A 20,212-nucleotide genomic window follows, 5' to 3' on the forward strand; every position below is an offset into this window, starting at 1 on the left:
TCATCCTCAGATCTTCATTTGTGAAATGAAGAGGTTGAAGAGGTTGAATTATTTGACTTTTAAGGTCCTTCCTAGCTCCAGATCAGGGTTCTAAATGAGAGTGTGTTTCTCTGTGTGTGTTTGTGTGTGTGTGTGTGTGTGTGTGTGTGTGTGTGTGTGTGTGTGTGTGTGTTTGTGTATGCGTGGGTGAAAGCATGCCGAAGACCCTTTTTGCAATCTGGAAAAGCCTCTGGACTCCCAGGATAATGTTATTAATAAATAAAACATAATATGTAGGATTATAAACCAAATTTGAAATACAGTGATCAAACTATTTTTTAGAAAAGGACTCTATTCTAGATCTGTCATCCTATGAACCAAGAGAGCAATGACATGAAAGCCAAGGGAGGAGAGAATATAGATGAAAAAGAAGTGTTGATCAGTACTAAATGTTTCAAAGAGATCAAGGAGAATAGAAACTAAAAAGAGACTTTTGGATTTGAAAATTTAGAGGTGATTAGTGACCTTTGAGAAAGCAGTTTCTGTAGAGTGTGTGTATGTGTGTGTGGGGGGGTGAAAGCCATGCTTCATGGGGAAGAGGGTGGTGTGGGTGGCTGGGAAGCAAAGACAGTAAATGTTAACCACTCTTCCTAAAAGTGTGAAAATGAAGAAGAATAAAGAGGCAAGACTAAGTTGAGAAAGGGAAGTGTGCACTGAGCCATTCATGGTCTTCAATGACAATAACATTTACAATAATTTTAAGGCCCATTTTTTTCTGACTCATTACCAAGAGAGTACAACTTTGTATTTAATAAGCATAGTTAGGATTATATGTTTCTAAATTTCTCATCTTATACTTGCCTGCACTGAAATTCATTTACCATTTTCCTGCCCACTTATTCCATCTTACAGACGCTTCCTGTTGACACTTCACTATTCTAAAAAGTTTGGATGTTATCTGTGAATCTGGAGAAGGCTCTGTTCACTTTCATCCAGGTACTTTATAGAAACATGAAATGAGAAGACTCTTGTGTAAAACTGGACAACTTCATATTTTATTCTTCTCCATTCAGAGAAGTGATTTTTATTTGCTGTGCATGGTTTTAACAGCTGCCAAAGAAGATGAGCTATTTGAATGTTAGAGATAAGTCATCCCTACCCTATGTTGATTGTTTACAAACCATTTAAACTCCAAAAGACAAATAAACCCCTCCAAAAGCCAGTCCTTCATGGTGCCCTAAGGTGATTTTTGTTGAAGGGAGAGTAAGGAACTTTGTCAAAGACCTTCTGAAATCCTAAATCAATTACATCCACTAGTTTTCTTTTACCCACCTTGCTGTTTCTTGCCTCAGAGAATTCTAATAGACTGGTCAGACATGATTTCTCCTTACAGAACCCATGATGCCTTTCCCTCAGTAGGTTATATTTGCTTAAGTGTTCAGTGATCCAACTCTTTATTATACATTCCACCAGCTTGCACACTATGGGAAGTGAAAGTCATTAGTTTGTAGTTGCCAGGGTCTCTCCCACAAAAAAAAAGATGTGAGTCACGTTGGTAACCTACTGGTTCTCCAGCATAGTGGCCATTTGGAATAAACCACTACATGTCTTGGCCCAACTGTTTCCCAATTTCACCCTTGAGTTCCTTCAAAACTCTCAGGTGGATAGCATCCAGTCATGGTGATTTCTCCATATTTGGAGAGACTCATGCATAATGGGGCCTGGTCCCTTGGACACAGTGCCCATGAAGTGGACTGCTTGATGGGAGGGATGAAATAGGGTCGTGGTATACTTGACAAGTACTGGGCAAGGGCTTCAGACTTTCTCTGGATCACATGCAGAATAGGACTTCTGTGCTGGGGAATTTCCTCCCCATGTCCGGGAATTTCTGAGTCTTGCCTGTCGATGTTGGAAGAGTTTATCTTGTCACCAAGCTGCACTGTCTGCTGATTTATCTCTGTCCAGGGGAGTAGGGCCCAGCTGCAGACAGCAAACATATTGAGTAAATTCCTAATGAACTGATTACTCAGCTTAGCATTTTAACTGCTGCATTAAGCATCCTCTCACCCTCATAAACATGTTGAACTACTGAAGGGATTATGGCTTCCAGGCCAGCTACTGTGTCACTGGGAAAAATTAATCCCAAGATTTAATCAAAGACAAACCCACAAATGACTGGAGGGCCCTGGGTTTTTTCTCTCTCTGCATGCCTTCTGAGCACAAAGCTCAGGAGAAGTGGTCCAGGAATCCAGAGACTTCAGAATGGAAGTGACCTTGAAAGCTTGGCAAATCCATCCCTTTGATTCTGCACAGGGCCGCACTAAGACCATCCTGAAAAGATGGTTATAAAGAATAATAGTAACAGTAACAGTGGACATTTATATGGCGTTTTATGGTTTTACATATGTTATCTTGTTGTATATATTGCTCTGAGGCAATGGACTCACTATTCTCATAGTGGAATGTCCCCAACTCAACTGAGGCTGTCTCTTTTTATAGGAGCATCTACCCAAGAGGAGATCAATTATTCAACAGCCTTTGCCAAATGTCTACTAGGTCTCAGACACTGGGATACAAGTAACAGTCTCTTCCTTCAAATTCTATCGAAGGAGAGAGGACTTTTAAGGTCTTTTTTTTTTTTTTTTAAGATAAGTCACCTCAGTATATCCCTGAATGGAGCAGTACATGACAGAGAAGAGATTGAATTATCTTATCTGTTTCTGAAGCTTTGGTCCGCTATGTTTTACTCACCATGACTTCCAGTCCTTCTTCAGTAGAGTTTGAACAATCAACCATATCTACTTTGGGAACTACCCAATTTTTTCCATCAATCCTGTTCAATAATCAAGAATTAAGCACTTACTGTATACTAAGACACTGGGTTGAGCATTGTGGAAGGTTACAAAAACAAAACTGAAACAATTTTTCTTGGCACTCAAGAAATTTGCCTTCTTTGGGAGCTAAGGTATAGAGGTGAAAACAACATACAAAAATAAGTAAAAATAAGTAAAAAATGCATTAAAAGTAAACATAACATATTTATTTATTTTATTTTAAGAAGGAGTGCTACCAACTGGGAAATAAAGAAAATCCTCATGAAGAATGTAGCATTGAGTTGCACCTTAAAGGGAACTGGGAATTTCAGTGAAGCTGAAGAATAAAAGCATTCCAAATTTAAGACACAGCCTGTGTAAAAATGTGGAGGTGGAAGATGGAATGTTGTATACAGAGAACAGCAAATAGTTTAGTTTAGTTGGAACATGTGAGGGGAAATAACATGAAATAGTCCTGAAAAGACAGGTTAGCTATAGATTGTGACTATCCTTAAATGCTAAACAGATGCATTTTGTATTTTATCCCAAAAGAATAGAGAACTAGTCAAGGTCCTTGAGGAGGAGGGTTAATATGTGCAAACTCAGGTATAAGATCTATTTACATTTTCCAGATTTAGAAGTATCAATGGATCTGGCATACTTCTGCCTAATGAAACAATTTTTTCATTATTTTTAAAAAATTCATTCTGTTGCATGCCTTCATTTACTCTGACCTATCTGTATTCCAATAACATCCTAACTAATCTAATTTCTAGTCTCTCCCCCATTACAATCCATTTGACATACTTCTACCAGATTGGTCTTCTTGTAGCACAGCTCTAACCATGCCATTCTGCTCAAAATAAATGTTTGTTGACTTTTTTTAAAAATCAAATTGAATTTGAGACCTAACTTTCCTAGTAAATTGTAATGTCCTTGTACTCGTCTTTTGTTTTATTCATGTTTCCCCCCTTAGCTCCTAACTCAGTTTTGGGCACATATTAAATGATTAGCAAACATCTGTTGAATGAATAAACAGTTGCTTACTTAATTGAATGTGACTTTGAAACCAATCTCTTCACAAGGAGAGATAGTAAAGAATACTGAATCCATCCCCATCCTTACCTATTAATGAAGGTATTTGTATTTACTGGTATGTGGACAAGATGCTAACTTTTGTCCATCCCTGTGTGAAGACTGAGCTTATTTCTGCTAATAAATAGAGATAAGTGTGAACATTGAAGTAATAATGGATGAGCAAGCATCCCAGAGAGATTGTTAAGCTCTAGCTCAAGGAGAAATCCAACTACAAAGAAAGGTCCATATACTGAGAAAGAGAAGAATGGCATGGGGACCAAATCAAAACACTTTCAGAGAAGCAATTTTACTTCTCATGCTCATAGTCTCATAGACTTTGAGGTATCTTAGGACTCTAGTCAAATTGACTAAATTTGTAGATGAAAGAACTGAGGTCCATAGAAGTTAAAATAAAATTTCAAGGTCATGGACATGCAATTGGACTTTAACTGAGAACTGCTCATTCCAAACCCAGTGCACCTCATTTCCCCTCCATGAGAACCAAGCTGACCTGGAGTATCATTAGTCTAAACCAGGGGATCTCAAACTATGGCCTGCAGGCCAAATGCAGCCTGCTGAGGAGGTTTATGCGGCTCCGGGGGAATATGGCAGAGACAGAGTGTGAGGTTTTGTTTTTACTATAGTCCGGCCCTCCAACAGTCTGAGGGACAGTGAACTGGCCCTCTATTTAAAAAGTTTAAGGACCACTGATCTAAACCATAGTAGAAATTGAAGGAGCTAGGCTAATACTGTTTTTCTCAGGAAGCTCAGGAAAAATTCAAACTGAACCAGAACTAGAGTAGTTAAGCATATGGCAGAAATGATTTTACATAGAACTAGGGAGTTTTCTGGATGGGAGTGAACGAACTCTAGTGAGAATGAAACTCTGTGTGAATGGCCAGAAACTTCCAGAGACTAGGGAACTCGGTAAAACTTAAAATCACTCAGAGCATAGAATATCAACATTGGAAACAAGCAGAAACTAACAGACTGCCCTGTCTAACCCTATTATTTCACAGAGCAGAGGAACTGAGGTCTGGGGAATGAACTGACTGATCCAAGGATACAATTCCTCTTTAACTAGGTGGACTAATAACAGGCATAACTGTGTTGAGATTAATTTCAATTACTTTATTCATAAACTGGCATCATCTTTTTTTATTACTAGCAGAAAGGCAGTGTGGTATAATGTTCCGTTGTTCAGTTATGTTTAATTCTTTGTGATTCTGTGGACCATACTGTCCATTGGATTTTCGTGGAAAAGAGTGGCCTGTCATTTCCTTCTCCAGTGTTAAGGCAAAAAGAGTTTAAGTGACTTGCATAAAGTCACATAACCATTTAGTGTATGAATGGTATAATAGAAAGTTGGCTTCTGTAAAGGGCTGAAACTCCTGAGTTAATACACTGAGGTCAGACAAATGAGCACTTGAGCCTAATTACCAATTGGACGATACTCTATAAGAATATGCTTGGAAAATGGCCCTTCCCACTATCCTGTGCTGGCCCAATTGTTTGGTGTATACAGAGAATTGTGGGAGGGACTAGGAGGTGCAGTGAGACTAGCCAAGGTCACTTCTGGATGGGAGAGGAAGAGGTGAGGTTGTGGAGATCCTACCTGTCCATTCCCTTGACTTCTACTGCTAAAGACCAAGAATAAAAACTTTTGCTTATCCTGACTCCAGCTGATTCTAAGGTATCCAGGGCTAACACGGTCATCACAGGCTTCAACTTCAAAAAAACCAAGCTTTATATATTGCTTCAGATACATTCTGGCTACACGGCTCTGGACAAGCCATTTAACTTTAACATTAACATAACATTAACAATAGCACAGATTATTCTCTACAACTAATATAAGCTGCTAATTAGATGCTGATCTGCATTGGTAGAGGGAGTATGTTCACTAGGAGTTCCCTGTAACAATGAAATCACAGGTGCATCCTCCCTAACCCACTCACATCCCAAATAATGATGCTATTTCAACATTTCAGAGATCTGTAATTTTGTCAGTATGAATGCTTCCCTCGTTAATATGAATCACAACCCTTCTGTGACTCAGTATTATTTGACAGATATAATTGTAGAAAATTTCATCACTCTTTGGCTAACCAGATAATGAAATTCTCCCAACTTAGCCAGGCTGGACATTGGACCACTGACCTACAAACCACCTTCAACCACATGTATGAAGACTTCCCAGCTTTGTAGGACTTGTAGAGTTTGTGCTGTGTTGACCCAATATTCAAGAATTAAGATCTGGGTTCCTGCCATGACGAGATGTGAGGAAGGCCTTGGTGAAAGAATAGCAATAAAGCTATAGCTTTTTAAAACTTTAAAGAATACAAACAAAAAGGAGAAGTGAGAAAGAGAAGGGAAAGAAATTGAGGAAGGAAGGGAAGATGGAGAAGAAAAGATTGAGATGAAAGGAGATTGAAGAGAGAAGGAGATGGAAGGAGAAGGAGGAGAGCTAAAATCAGGAGAAAAGTGGGGAAAAAAGAGAAGAATGTTGTGATAGAAGAAAAAAAAAGAGGTGGAGGAGGAAAGACATGGGAAAACAAGAAAGGAAGAAGGAAGAAGTGGAGGCAAGAGGTATTGGAAGGAGAAAAGGGAAGGAAGGACAAAAAGGAAGGAGAAGAGAAGGAAGAATGAAGGTAGAGAAGAGAGGGAAGGATGGAGATGGAAAAAGCTTCTCTGCAGACTTATGTAATTAGGAACTCAGAATAAAGTGGGTTTCTAGAGTCAGACAAGGTGCTAGGCAATAGACAATATGCCAAGCAGACTGAGACAGATCATAAGTATAACTGATAGGCTAGAGCAGAGGTCAGCATTCAAAAAAGAATGTTGCAGCACCACGGATAGCTCCCATTTGTGCTGCTTTCCCAGCACTGGCTTCTGGGTTTCTGAAACCTTTACTCACTGGTCATTCTTGACTGCAGATTGACTGCCTTTTAAATCATACTCTAGGGATCTCAAAGGCACCTTACTAGATGCAAGTAGGTTCTGATTCTCTTTTGGTAGAGAGTCAGTTTTATTCACGAAGAGTCATATCTGCCACCCTAAAAGGGAACTCACTGGGGTTGGGAGTGGGGGGAATTGTTATTTATAGATAGCAAAAACCTGAGGTTTAGCTCCTGAGTAGGAAGCACTGATCTCTTTATCACAGGTTTCAAACTCCTTTCAAGGCAGGGGGCAGGGGCAAGTACCCTCATGGATAGAAAGAAAGGAGAGAAATGGAGGAGGAAACAGAAGACAAGAAGGAAAAGGGATTGAGGATGTGCTATCCAGTTTCACTCCAGTCCCACTCAAGCCTCCCTGGTAAGCCTGATGCCACTAAGGGATCTTATTAGTGTCTTTCTTAACTGCATGATATATTTTTTCCCTCATTTTTTCCCTTCCCCTGAAATTTTCTATGACGTGCTGAGCTGCTACCTTCAGTAGGAACACCTAAGTAGTTGTCAATAGGAATGATTCTAGAAAAAAGAAGCTAGTGCCTGGGGAGAACAAGGAGACAGTAGGGAGAGAGATTTGGACTTGGGGGAGGAGGAAGGGTGTAATCGGATGAGACCACTGGAGATAATTCAGTTCCAACTTCAGAGGAAATTGTCAAGTGTTACCCTAACAACCACTGATCCTAGACATCTTTGGGCAACAACCAAATAAATAAATAAATAAATAAATAAATAAATAAATAAATAAATAAATAAATAAATGAGTTTAGGGCTGTTTGGGTTATTTTTTTCATCTTTTTGTCTTTTCTTTTTCCTACTGCCAGGAGGAGAAGCTGGGATCTTGGGCAAAGCCTGGGGTGCAGCAGGCAGGCAGGCAAACAGGCAGGCCGGCTGTCTTCAGCAGAAGCCCTGCTGTGAACTGGGAAGATGTGATTAAATAATGAGGGGGCCCCACAGCTAAAGAGAAAGACAGCTCATTCCCTGCCAGATTCTAGGGTTTTCCATAGAGAATCCAGCCAAGATTCAGTAGCATCATTTACCCTCCCCCATATCAACCTTTTGTCTAGTTTGGGGACCTCAGTGATAATTTTTCTCCAGAAGTATCTACCAATAAGGAAAGAATAGAAAACATTTCTCTGAGGAGGTCAGCTGTGTAAATTAGGCAGGGCTAAAAAGAAATAGACTTAACCTTCTGGGGTTGGGGGGGTGAGGGGCATATGGATGACTATCTAAGGATTATTATTATAATTCCATTACAACTGCTGACTAACTCCTACCAATAGACAGATAGGCAGAAGAGCCCTGAGAAGAGTGATATTCTTTCTCTGCTTACCCCCACTGCCAATCACCAGTCTTATTTTCAGCCCACCATACAAAGCCATTACCTAGGGAAGCAACTCCTGTAGAGAGGACACCAGTCATCCCCATCAACTGCCAACTAACTGCCATACACAGGACAAGTAAGCCAATCTTGCTGAATTGGCAAAGCACTCTGAGAAAAAAAGATGAAAGTTCAGGGGCTAGGCAGGTAGTATCCCTACCACTACCTTAACAGTCATTTCTTCTCAAAGCTGAACCTTGGAAATATTGATATTAAATAATGGCATCAAAGAAGAGTCATTAAACCTGCTTTGCTGCTGTATCCTATGGACCTTGGGACCTTTGCATGGGACTTCAGATGAAACATTTCCATTGTAGACTAGCTTTCAGAATGTGAACTCCTAGAAAGCAGATGGTGTCTTACTTTTCAGTGTGCATCCCAGCACTTAGCACAGTACTTTGCACATAGTAAACACCTAATAAATGTTATATTCATTAATTTATTCATTCATAGAGACAAAGTCTCCCCATAAGTATCTTCCCTTCCTGCTGGCTGAGGACTGAAATACTCTAAATTTAGAACAAAGGTGTCATTCTATGAGGGAGTTTTAAAAAGGAACAAACATTTATTAAATGCTTAGTATGTTCCAGACACTATGCTAATTTTTGAAAATAAAAAAACAAAAGGAAATAGTCCCTGCCCTCAAGAAGCTTACATTCTGCCTGGGAAGATGGTATGTGCATAGATAGATATATGCAAAATAGATACAAGGGAAAGTTGGGGTATATAGGTGAAGTGCAGTACAAACAATTGAGGGAGATCATTAAAGATTTCATATTAAAGGTGAAATCTTTCCCCAAGGAAAGGGTTCACAATGACAATTCATACTGAGTTGTCAGGAGCTGATGCTATATCCTTTCTCAAGAGAAGATTTGATGGAAGAAGGAAGAAAGGAAAAAAGCATCTGGAAGGTTTTTTTCTTTCCTGATATATATATATTTTATACCCTCTACATTACCCACTGTATTTTTCCCCTCTCTTCTTTCCAAAGTGCTATCCAATATAATAAAAACTAAACAAAGGGAGAAAAAAGTTTAACAAAATTAAAAAAGAAGAAAAATCAGTATTTTATGCAGTGTTACATACTCTGGTTCCCTACCTCTATAAAGAAGCATGGGTAGGGGGAGATATCATCTCATGTCCCTTCCGGGAGTCATGCTTTGTCTTTACCCTTTTTTTCAGTATTTGGATTCTATTCTATTGTTAATGTTTTCTACATTTACTTTGTTACAGGTTGATTTTGTCGCCCTAGTTCTGTTTGCTTTACTTTGCATTACTTTATACAAGTTGAAGTTTTATGAGAGAACCAAAAGGCTTTCTGGAGGGTTGGCATGGAAGGGGGGGGGGGGAATGTTAAAAGGGAAGGTAAAAGGCACTATTTCTTCATTTATTCAACAGAAATTTATATTAGCTTTTTTATATGTGGAAGACTCTAGGAGAAGATAGAAAATTTAAATGTTACAATCCTAGAAAGTAGATGCTATTAATGTACTTATTTTATAGTTAAAGAAACTAAAATAGAGAAAAAATTAACTGATACTACCAGGATCACATAGTTTATAATTCTGAAGCTGGATTTGAACTCAGATGTTTCTGAATCCAGCTCCATCTCCATCACTTTATCCATTGTACCATTTAGCTCCTTAATTCTTTTACTCTTGATAGTAATTGTTAAAAACCTTCCCTCTACATGACACACTTTTAAATTTAATCTACATAATTAATATTTTTCTCCATCACTTTTTAAAAGTCTAGACAATAATGTTTGTTAATTTCTACAATGTAAATGCTCACACTGAACATTTAACCATCAGCTAACCATGTCAGAACTAATTTCAGCATAGTTTTACCCCAACCCCTTTCTATTCTGCACAGCTGAATTCATTTTCAGAAAAATCCACGTTTTATTTCATACTAATATTCAGTGGCAAAATATAGGTAAGACAACAGGTGATAACTCACAATATAGTGAAGACAACAGGTGATAACTCACAATATAGTGAGGGAGCTTGGTCTTTTAAAACTAAGATGTTTCCAAGTCTCAGTTTGTCTGAGCGTGATACCTATTCCATGATTAAGGTATAGATAAGAATTGGGGCAAAAATGACTTAGTTTGCTTTCACACAAAAAAAAATGAACCTGGGAAGGAAGACCCTCAGAGTTCTGGCCAGAACAGAAACAATTGTTATTTATACTTACTCTGAACCATTAAAACTCAAACAACATACAAGTGAAGCTTGGGCTGGAACCTGTTATTAACCAATCAATTAGAACCAGAGTGATTTAGGTTTAAAGGACACACACACACACACACACACACACACACACAGAGAGACAGGGGGGAGAGAGAGTGAGACATACAGAAAGAGACAGAGAAAGAGAGAGAGAGACAGAGAGAGACAGAGAGACAGAGACAGAGAGAGAGACAGAGAGACAGAGACAGAGAGAGAGAGACAGAGAGAGACAGAGAGAGACAGAGAGAGACAGAGAGACTTATAGACAGAATTGAAGGCAGACAGAGAAATACAGAGAGATAAAAATGGAAAGAATACTAATATTCTGAGATGACCATAGAATGAATCACTTGAGAGAACTGAACTGAGCCTGAAGGAAGATTAAAAATTCTGAGAAGGATAAATGAGGTACATAAGGGATGACTTGAGCAAATGCATGGAGGAAGGAGCTGGAAACTGAACTTTAGCACTAGCAAGCCATTCAGAGCAGAGAGTGTGTGAAGGGGAGGGAAATGAAATCAGGCTAAGAGGATTGGTCAGGCAGATTATGGATAGGATTCACATGGCAGAATGAGGAGTATGTTTCTTATCCTATGGATGATAGGGAACTTTTGAAGGATTTTTAGTGGGGAAGTTACATGGTCAAACCTGGGATATTACTCTTTGGTACTGCCTTTCTCACTGAATATAGACTACAACACAAAGTTGTTGTTAGTATCCCAGGACAAGAAGACATAGACATTAAATATACTTTTCAAGAAAGCGTGCAGGATATGCCAGAAGGAGATCTTAGCTCCCTAAGATGTCCTTCTGAGTTGGGGTAGAGAACCCTGAAATCTTGAGGAAAAAGCCACTAGAGCCAGGTATCCTCCAGTCTTGGAGTCAAGATTTCTTAAGTGGCTTATTTGAGGTCAGGAAGCCAGAAAACTATAAGTTTTACATATTTTTATGCCTTTCCATTTATCTGGAAATTGCTGAGTTTCCCAATATCCTATGGTAGGTGATCGAGGGGAACAATTAGGTTCTATTTAATCCAATTAAATTTTGCCAATGCTTTTGAGCACCTACTGTGTATTCAGTATGTGACCTAAAACAGCAACTATTCCTAATTATCAATAGGAAAAGGACCCACATGTGCAAAAATGTTTGTAACAGCTCTTTTTGTAGTAGCAAAGAATTGAAAAATGAGTGGATGTCCATCAATTAGGGAATGACTGAACAAGTTGTAGTACATGAAAGTAATGGAATATTATTCTATAAAAAAAGGATGGAAAAGCTGATTATAGAAACTTTTGGGAAGATTTACATGAACTGATGCTGAGAGAAACAAGCATACCCAGGAATACATTGTGCATAATAACAGCAAGAATATGAGATGATCAACTATGAAAGGCTTGGTTCTTCTCAGTGGTTCAGTGATCAAAAGCAATTTCAATAGACTTTGGACAAAAATGCCATCTGCATCCAGAAAAAGAACTAAGAAGACTGAATGTAAATCAAGAATGCTATATTTACTTTTTTTCTATTTTTAAAAATGTCTCTCATGGTTTTTCCCCTTTTCTCTGATTTTTCTCTCCTAACATGAATCATAATGCAATGTGTATTCAAAATAATCAATAGGAAAATGCTTAATACTTTACCTGGAGACTTTGAATGATTGGTAATTTTATCAGTACAGATACTGTGGGCTCAGGCTACTTGGGTGCAGATCACAGCCCTCCTGGTCCCTCTTATTCAGTATAGTTCTTTTTTTTTAGTTTTCCATAAATTCTTTACATATGTATGTCTTGAAGTGCTCTTCTAGCACTTTTTATATCTAAAGGGCACCAACACAACACTTAAGCTGCCCATCTTTTGCCTCTATTCAAAACAAATAATATTACAAGAAAAAAATAATAGTAAAAGATAGCTGCCAATTCCAATAGACTTGTGATGGAGAAAAACCATCTGCATTCAGAAAAAGAGACTGTTGGAACTGAATATGAATCACAACATATTTTTTCACCTTTTTTGTTGTTTGCTTGCTTTTTGTTTTCATTCTCATTTTTTTTCTTTTTGATCTGATTCTTCTTGTGCAGCATGATAAATGTGGAAATATTGTATATAGAAGAATTGTACATGTTTAACATATATTAGATTGTTGTCTATGGGAAGGAATGGGGAAAAGGAAGGAGAAAATTTTAGAACACAGGATTTTGCAAGGATGAGAGTTGAAAACTATACATTTTGAAAATATTTTGAATTTTTGAAATATATTTTGAAAATAAAAAGCTGTTATTTTAAAAAATTGAAAGGTGGCTTCATTATGTTCCCTCTTCCTTGCCCTATCCTTATCCCCATCACTTATAAGTCAGTGGCCACTGTGAATAATATGATTAAGACAAGACAGAGATATTTGTTCCAAATTATTACCTTTATTATCTGAAGTTTTTGTTGTTTACAGGAGTTTTGCATTAACATGCAAACACTGAAGGTCAGGGAATTTCTTCCGTAGGTGTTAGTGGCTAACACCCCTGTGGAAAAAATGACTCAGTTTTATTACACTACAACTTGTATTACCACAACTATGAGGTCTATAAAACACTATTCTCACAGTATTTCTCTAATATAAGTAATGCAGACATTATTAAACTATTTTACAGATGAGGAAACTGAGACATAGACTATATTTCCCATAGTCACACTGTTGAGGTTCAGAAAGGAGACCCCAAAAGTTTGGGGTCAGAGACTGGTGGTATGAGGTATCTCAAAAGAATTTGCAGGCTTGAACCCATCTCCAATTTGAGGGCAAAATTTATTGTAATTGTAATGCCAATTGAAGCAGACTAAATTCCAAAAGCAAAGAACCAAGAGAAAGAAGATAAATCTATAGGTCGTTATGGCTTATAGAGAGGTCTGAGGGATTCACTATTGTCTCAGTAACTTGGTTATCATTGACCAGCAGATTATCTATCTGACAGTCAGCAATGTTTGTAGAACATTAATCCTAAAGCCAGAAGACTTTAGAATAATTGACAGACAGATTGTTAGAACAATAGCACTCCACTATCAGGGGATTTTAGGATTACTGCTATATTTCCCCTAGAAGCTGTACCCTATCAACACTATAGCCAAGAATCCATCTTGATCTCCTGACTCCAAGTGGAAAGTATCTCTGCTATTGCATTCTCAATGCTTGGTGCCTGTGTGATCTTGAGTAATAAATTATATCCCTTTTGGACCTCAGTTTCCTCAAAAATGAGGGGATTATGACTAGATTATCTTTAAAGTCCCTTGCAGCTCTAAATATATAGCCTCATCATATTATGATTAAGTGGCAACCTTCTAAATGAAAGCTCCTACATAAAACAAAAACAAAACAAAAATTCAGAATTAGAAGTCAGGTGATGGAGGATGCAGCAACTTGTAGAGAAAAGGCTTATAAATGGGTGGTGGGGCAGGGTGCCACACATTTCTCCTGTTTCATAGCTTTATTCATTTTTGTTATTTTCTCTGTCTGGGCCCCTTTGCCTTCCCTTCAATCTTAGCAGGAATCCTGGTTTGACAGTGCAAAAGAAGAAGACAGGGGAGTATGGGAAGGATAAGAAAGGTCTGAGCAAGTCAAGTACTCCGGCTTCCCTGCCCTCCCTCCACTGGGTCCTTGTACCTCCCCCTCCTTCTTTTCCTACCTCCTTCCTCGTGGCTGTCGACTCACACGTGCGACACAAGCTGTCTCTTTAATTATCACACCGAGAAGGAGCCGCAAACAGGTTTAAGATGTTCACGGTTTGCTGCGTCTGTGTTACATCCTGAGTGCGTGTAAACAACATCTTGTGGTATTGTCTGATAAATTAAACATTTCTCCTTCCTGAGGTTGGAGAAGAACACTGCTTGTCCCCAAAGAGGGACACAGGAAACTCACCATGGAGCATCTTCTTGTTGATTTGTTGGGTTAGAGAAGAAAGGGAGATGCCTTTGAAAGAAATAAGGGACATAAAGAAAACACTACTACAACTTAGGAAGTGCGTAGATCTATTATTTGGACAAGTTGATTGTAAATGTGGAAAGAAGGCTACTTAGAAGCTTCCTCGGGAAAGGGAAGTACAGAGAAGTCATTCCTTCCTACACTATCCAAGGCAGCAGTGAGGGATGATGGGAGTCTGGAAAATTTGAAAACTCTCAGATAATCCTGACTGAAGCTAGATGAGAAGAACTCTCCAGGTCAAATTTAGAAACATAGACTCTGGAATTCTCTTCCCTACACAGTATAATAGTGCTTTGTAAGCTGGAATATCATTCTTTTTATGCCCCTTATTTCTTTTGAAGCACTTCTTCCTCCTATCTTCTCCAATAATTCAACAGGGTGAGTTTCTTATGCCCCTCTTTGGGAATAAGCAACCTAGTACAGCCAAATGAATGATTAAATGCTGATCCTCGAGTCAGAGAATTGGTACTGTCACTCTATGTGACAGAGCAAGTTATAAATTCTCTCAGTCTTAGTTTCTTCATCTATGAGATGAGAGTTTTGGACTAAGGTTCCTTTCAGTTCTAAATCTAGGGTCCTAAGGGATCCTCTTTGGCAAAGAAAGTTAAGATAATTAAAAAAATAAAAACCTGGATAACCCTTAGATTGGGTACTCAATGCTCAACTAATTTAGAGTTTATTGTGGTTTTAATTTATAAGAAAAAGTGATCAGATCAAGCTAATCAGCATCTTTCTAGCCTCATTTTCTCTCTGAGTGCATATGCTTGATGTCTTTTTCATTAAATAAACCCTGCATTCCTTCTATTTTAAAAATAAATGTTATTGATATCTTTTGTTTTTTTCTCCCCTATAACAATTCATCCCCTAAAGAAGAAAAAAGCAGTTTAGAAAAACTAACCAGTATGTTGAACAAGTCAGACATCATGGGCAGATATTCTCTCTGTCTTGAACAAAAGTATCTGTTACTGAGTGAGGTTTAGGCTGCCACAATCCTGTCCTTCTTAATGATCTCTAGAATTGTTGGCTGGAAAAAGGACTCAGATGTCCCTTAAAATCTCTTCCCACAGCAGGTTCATAATGATCTTCCTTCCTGAAGCATTTTTATTCTCCTCAGGTAGAAGTGGTTTATCTTGATTGCAAATCTCACGGCACTTTGTTGGGTCACACCTTTTCACTTATTTTTCTTTTCTTTGTAATCAAGTTATTTATGTGTTCATGCTTTCTCATAAAAATTTAGAGAAAAATAACTTAGATTGATGGATAGGGAACTAACTCAAATCAGGAAGACCTAGGTTTAACATTTTAATTAATTGGGAAAGGCAATTATCATCTCAGGCCCCAGGGACATTTTTAAGCCTAAAACTTGGAGACAAATAGACTATCTGCACTGTTGGAGGGAGTTTCCACACCAGAAATTACAAACATGGATGCAATCATAAATCTAGACCAAAAAGAAAAATAGATGTCAAACTCCTGAAGAGCAAGGTCTATGAAATCTATTTATGATCCCAGAATCTAACCTAGTTTCTTACATACAGTAAGTGCTTAATAAAGACATGATGAATTGACTTGTATTTATTTACTTTAAGATAGAGAAAGAATTTTTAAGACTCAAAAAATAAGGGTCAAGCTCTAGCTCTCTCTTAAAGTAATAGCCTGATCTAGAACAATTACTTATTTAATATGGCCAATAGTCTCATTATCTATAAAATGAAAGATTTTGGAATAAGTGATCTCTGAGATCCTTCCTGGTTGTAACATTCCATGGCTCCAATCTATGATTATAAATCTATCCTTTATTTTGAGTCTGACAATTTGCCTTTTTTTTTTTTTCCTTTTGAAGACAATTGATGTTTAGTGACTTGCCTAAGTCCCATAGCTAGTAAGCATCTTAGGCTGGATTTCAAGTCAGGTCCTCCTAATTCCAGAACCAGTGCTCTATATCCATTATGCCACCTATCTATTTCAGCTTTTCTTTTTCATTTTTATTGATGTTTTGCTTTAAAACACATTCATTTCTGAATATATCCAGCCATCTCTTGCAACAAAAAAGAAAGAAAAGAAAAGAAATTCAAGAAAACTAAAATATACATCTAACTAGACATGAAATGTAGCATTCTTAGTCCTTTACTTTCTTATGTCATCAGGGATAAATTCAATCATTATAATTTAAACGTCAGTTTTTACATTTTGTTCTTTCTGTTTATGTTCTTGTGATTATTGTATGTGTTGTTTTCCTTATTCTGCTTGTTTCACTATGCATCATTTCATATAAGTATTTTCATACTTCTCTGAATTCATGTTTGTTATTCTTACAGCACAGTGCTATTTCAATACAATTATGGAACATATTACGCAGTTGATAGACTTCTTTCTTATTTATAGTTCTTTGCTATAACAAAAATGCCACTAATCAAAGTTTTGTTGGCTATGGGAACTTTTTTTTGTCTTTGACCTCCTTGAATGCATAAGCCTACTAGAAAGATCTCTGGATTAAAGGATATTGGCATATTAGTCACTTTTTAAATGTAATTCTAAATTCCCAGCATCAATTCACAATTCTACCAGAATTGTGCCAGATAAATTACTTTGTAGGTTAGGAATATTTATCCCAATGAGCTGAATAATGTTCCCCTGCCTGTATTCCCATATGTGTACCCCTCAAGTAATTAAATTAATTAATTTTCCTAAAACACAAATTCTGGTAAAATAATGATACAGAGGATATTTAATTCCAGGGAAATAATGTTATGAATGGGAGCTAATAAAAATAGCTGATACTGATGTAAGCACTTAAAAATTTGCAAACCACCTTGCAAATTTGTCTCATTTTAACCTCACCAAAGCCCTATAAATTAAAGACTATGTATATTATCATACATGAGGAAACTGAGTCTAAAGGGAGATGAATCCTGTGGTTGCACAGCTACTAAACGACAGTTGCTACATCACACTGCTGTCCCTGAGTAACCAAATTTCAGACTGTAAAATTTCAGAATATGTTCCAAAAATCTGAAAATGTATAATTTTTATAATGCGAATAGATTCTTCCCTTCCCCATACTCTTCCCCACAATTTCCCCCAAAATCAGATAGGGAGACAACAATTCTTATATGATAAATATGGTAAGGGATAAGGGAATAATCCCCAACACATTCACATACATAAGCCCATCCATATTAGGTGCAAAATGAGTAGGGAGAGTTTTCCTTTAAAAACAATTCCTATAATAAACAATCCCTATACATTCTATAAAAGACTATAATTACTGCGCATAATTAGTAGACTAACATTTATTTCATTCATTTAACAAATATTTTTAAGTGCCAACTGTGTGCAGTAATTCAATGAGATTTTCATTCATTTATACTTTGGATAAAGTTCTATACCTGAATAATCCTTCCTCCCTCCCTCCCTCCCTCCCTCCCTCCCTCCCTCTCTCCCTCCCTTCCTTCCTTCCTTCCTTCCTTCCTTCCTTCCTTCCTTCCTTCCTTCCTTCCTTCCTTCCTTCCTTCCTTCCTTCCTTCCTTCCTTCCTTCCTTCCTTCTTTCCTTCCTTCCTTCCCTTTCTCCCTCCCTCCTGTGCGCTCGTGCTCTCTCTCTCTCTCTCTCTCTCTCTCTCTCTCTCTCTCTCTCTCTCTCTCTCTCTCTCTCTCTCTCTCTCTCTCTCTCTCTCTCTCTCTCTCTTTTGAGGGTACTGTTAAAAACATTTACAAGAAAATGATATAGGTGAAGCTTAACTGATTATGGAAAAATATTTGGGAAAGTATGTCTTATGCTATTCTTGTAGATGAATTGGAGAGAAATGAATTAGCTAGTAGTATAGTTAGTTGATTTTTTTTTCATTGTAGACTGTCCTTCTGAGTTGAGACCCACATGATGTAGCCCAAAGAGCAACAGACTGGGATTCAGAAGACCTGGGTTCCAATCCCAGCTCTACCACTGAATTGCCATGTGAACTTAGGTAAGTCACTAATTCTCTTTGAATCTCAGTCTGCCCATCTGTAAATGGGGATACTATTCCCTGTTCTGTCTAAGTCATAGGATTGTTATTTTGAAGTCCAATTGAGGCAGCTAGATATCACAGCAGAAAGAGTGCTGGAGTCAAGAATCCTTGAGTATCTGAGATCAAATCCAACCTCAGGCTCTGGGTAAATCACCTAATCTCTGTCTGTCTCAGTTTCTTCTTCTGTAAAATAGGAATATCTCTTGTTATTGAAAGATTAAATTTATACTATTTTTAAAGTGTTTTGCAAGCCTTAAAAAGTACTACATAAATACTAGCAGTTATTAGTAGCATCATTAGTTAGATATCTGAATGGAGCTTTGGAAAGGATAAGTGCTATGCAGGGTAAATAGGGATCATTTGTGTTTGGTGGAGGAGGATTGAGGAAGGGCAGTTAGAGCAATCCAGGTCTTTCAGCGTTCCAGTCCTGAAGCAAAAGTCAGCAACCTTTGGTGTCCTTCCTTCCATATCTCCATTATTGTTTGTCCTCTGCCAGACACATCTTTGTTTATATTCCCTACATATGTTCTTAGGAGTGTTTCTGATGAGTGGAACAGGATTATCAATCAGTTTCTGCTTTATTAAAGTTTATCAAACAGCACAGACTCCATGCTGTTGACCAAATCTGCTGCCCTGTTATGGTGGATCTGTCCCAAACAAGACATCCATTTCATTGATTTGGAGACTCATAAACTTCCACAGTTGGAAAAGCCCCTCAGAGGCCCAATGTGGGGTCATAAAAAGAGTGCTGGACTTAAAAGTTAGAGGATCTGGGTTCAAATCCTAACTTTGTCACTTATCTGTATGACTTTGAGAAATTGTTTAATCTCTCTGGATCTCAATTTTCTTATTTGTAAAATGAGGGGGACTGGACAAGATGACTTCTTAAATCCACTGTTCTATGATCTACTCCAATCTTTAGCTGAACAGGAATGCCATCCACAATGTCCCCTGAAAGGTGATTAGCTAGAATTTCCTTGAACTTCAAAGGATGAAGAGTTCATTCTTTCTGAAGCAAAATCATTCACTTGGACAGATCCTATTATTACCAAGCTTTTCCTTAAGTTGAGACCATAGTTACTCATTCTTTTTACCCTTCACCTATTACTTAATTCTATCCCCTGAGTCTAATCTCTCTTCTGCCTATTTCAAATATTTGAAAATAGCTATTTTTCTACCCCATCCCCCTTTAAATCTTCTCTTTTCCAAGCTTAGTAAACATCCCTAGTTACTTCATATGGTAAAATGTGTAATGTTCTCATCATGTGGTTGTCCTCCTCTGGATGCAATCCAGCTTGTCAATATTCCTTCTAAAATGAAAACTGAGAACAATATTCCAGATGTGGTCTGACCAGTACAAAACACAGAGGGACTATAATTTCCCTTGCTTTGGACATTATGTTTCTATTAATGCAGCCTAAGATAGATTTAGCCTTTTTTGGCTCCTACATCACAGTTCTGACTTATATTGAGCTTCCATATAGTTCAGCGAAAAGGCTCACTGAATGATAAACTAGGACCTTAGAGACCCTTCAACACAGCTTCTTTAGTTTATAGATAGAAAAATCAAGGCCTAGAGAGGTCCAAAGGCTTAGCCAATGTCCTAGACAAAAGAGCAGAAAAAAAAGACTCAAAGTCACATCTTCTTGAAGTCTGAAGACCTGGATTCAAATCATGGCTCTGCTACTTATAGCCTGTATTTTTTGTTGTTCAATCATTTCAGTTTTGTCTGACTTCCATATGGGTTTTTCTTGTTAACAATACTAGAATGATTTGCTACTTCCTCCTCCAGCTCATTTTAGAGATGAAGA

The 20,212-nt window shown here is 37.8% G+C and overlaps 1 protein-coding gene across 1 annotated transcript in view; it reads left to right on the plus strand.

Annotated features, from left to right (window-relative positions):
- The window catches only part of LRFN2 (leucine rich repeat and fibronectin type III domain containing 2), a 318,934-nt gene that overhangs the window by 164,418 nt on the left and 134,304 nt on the right, over window positions 1-20,212 (plus strand). The window contains 1 exon segment of the mRNA XM_074311007.1: window positions 18,247-18,359. The gene's annotated coding sequence lies outside the window, so the exon portion shown is untranslated.

This window comes from Sminthopsis crassicaudata, chromosome 4 (genome assembly GCF_048593235.1).
Source record: "Sminthopsis crassicaudata isolate SCR6 chromosome 4, ASM4859323v1, whole genome shotgun sequence".
Taxonomy (NCBI): domain Eukaryota; kingdom Metazoa; phylum Chordata; class Mammalia; order Dasyuromorphia; family Dasyuridae; genus Sminthopsis; species Sminthopsis crassicaudata.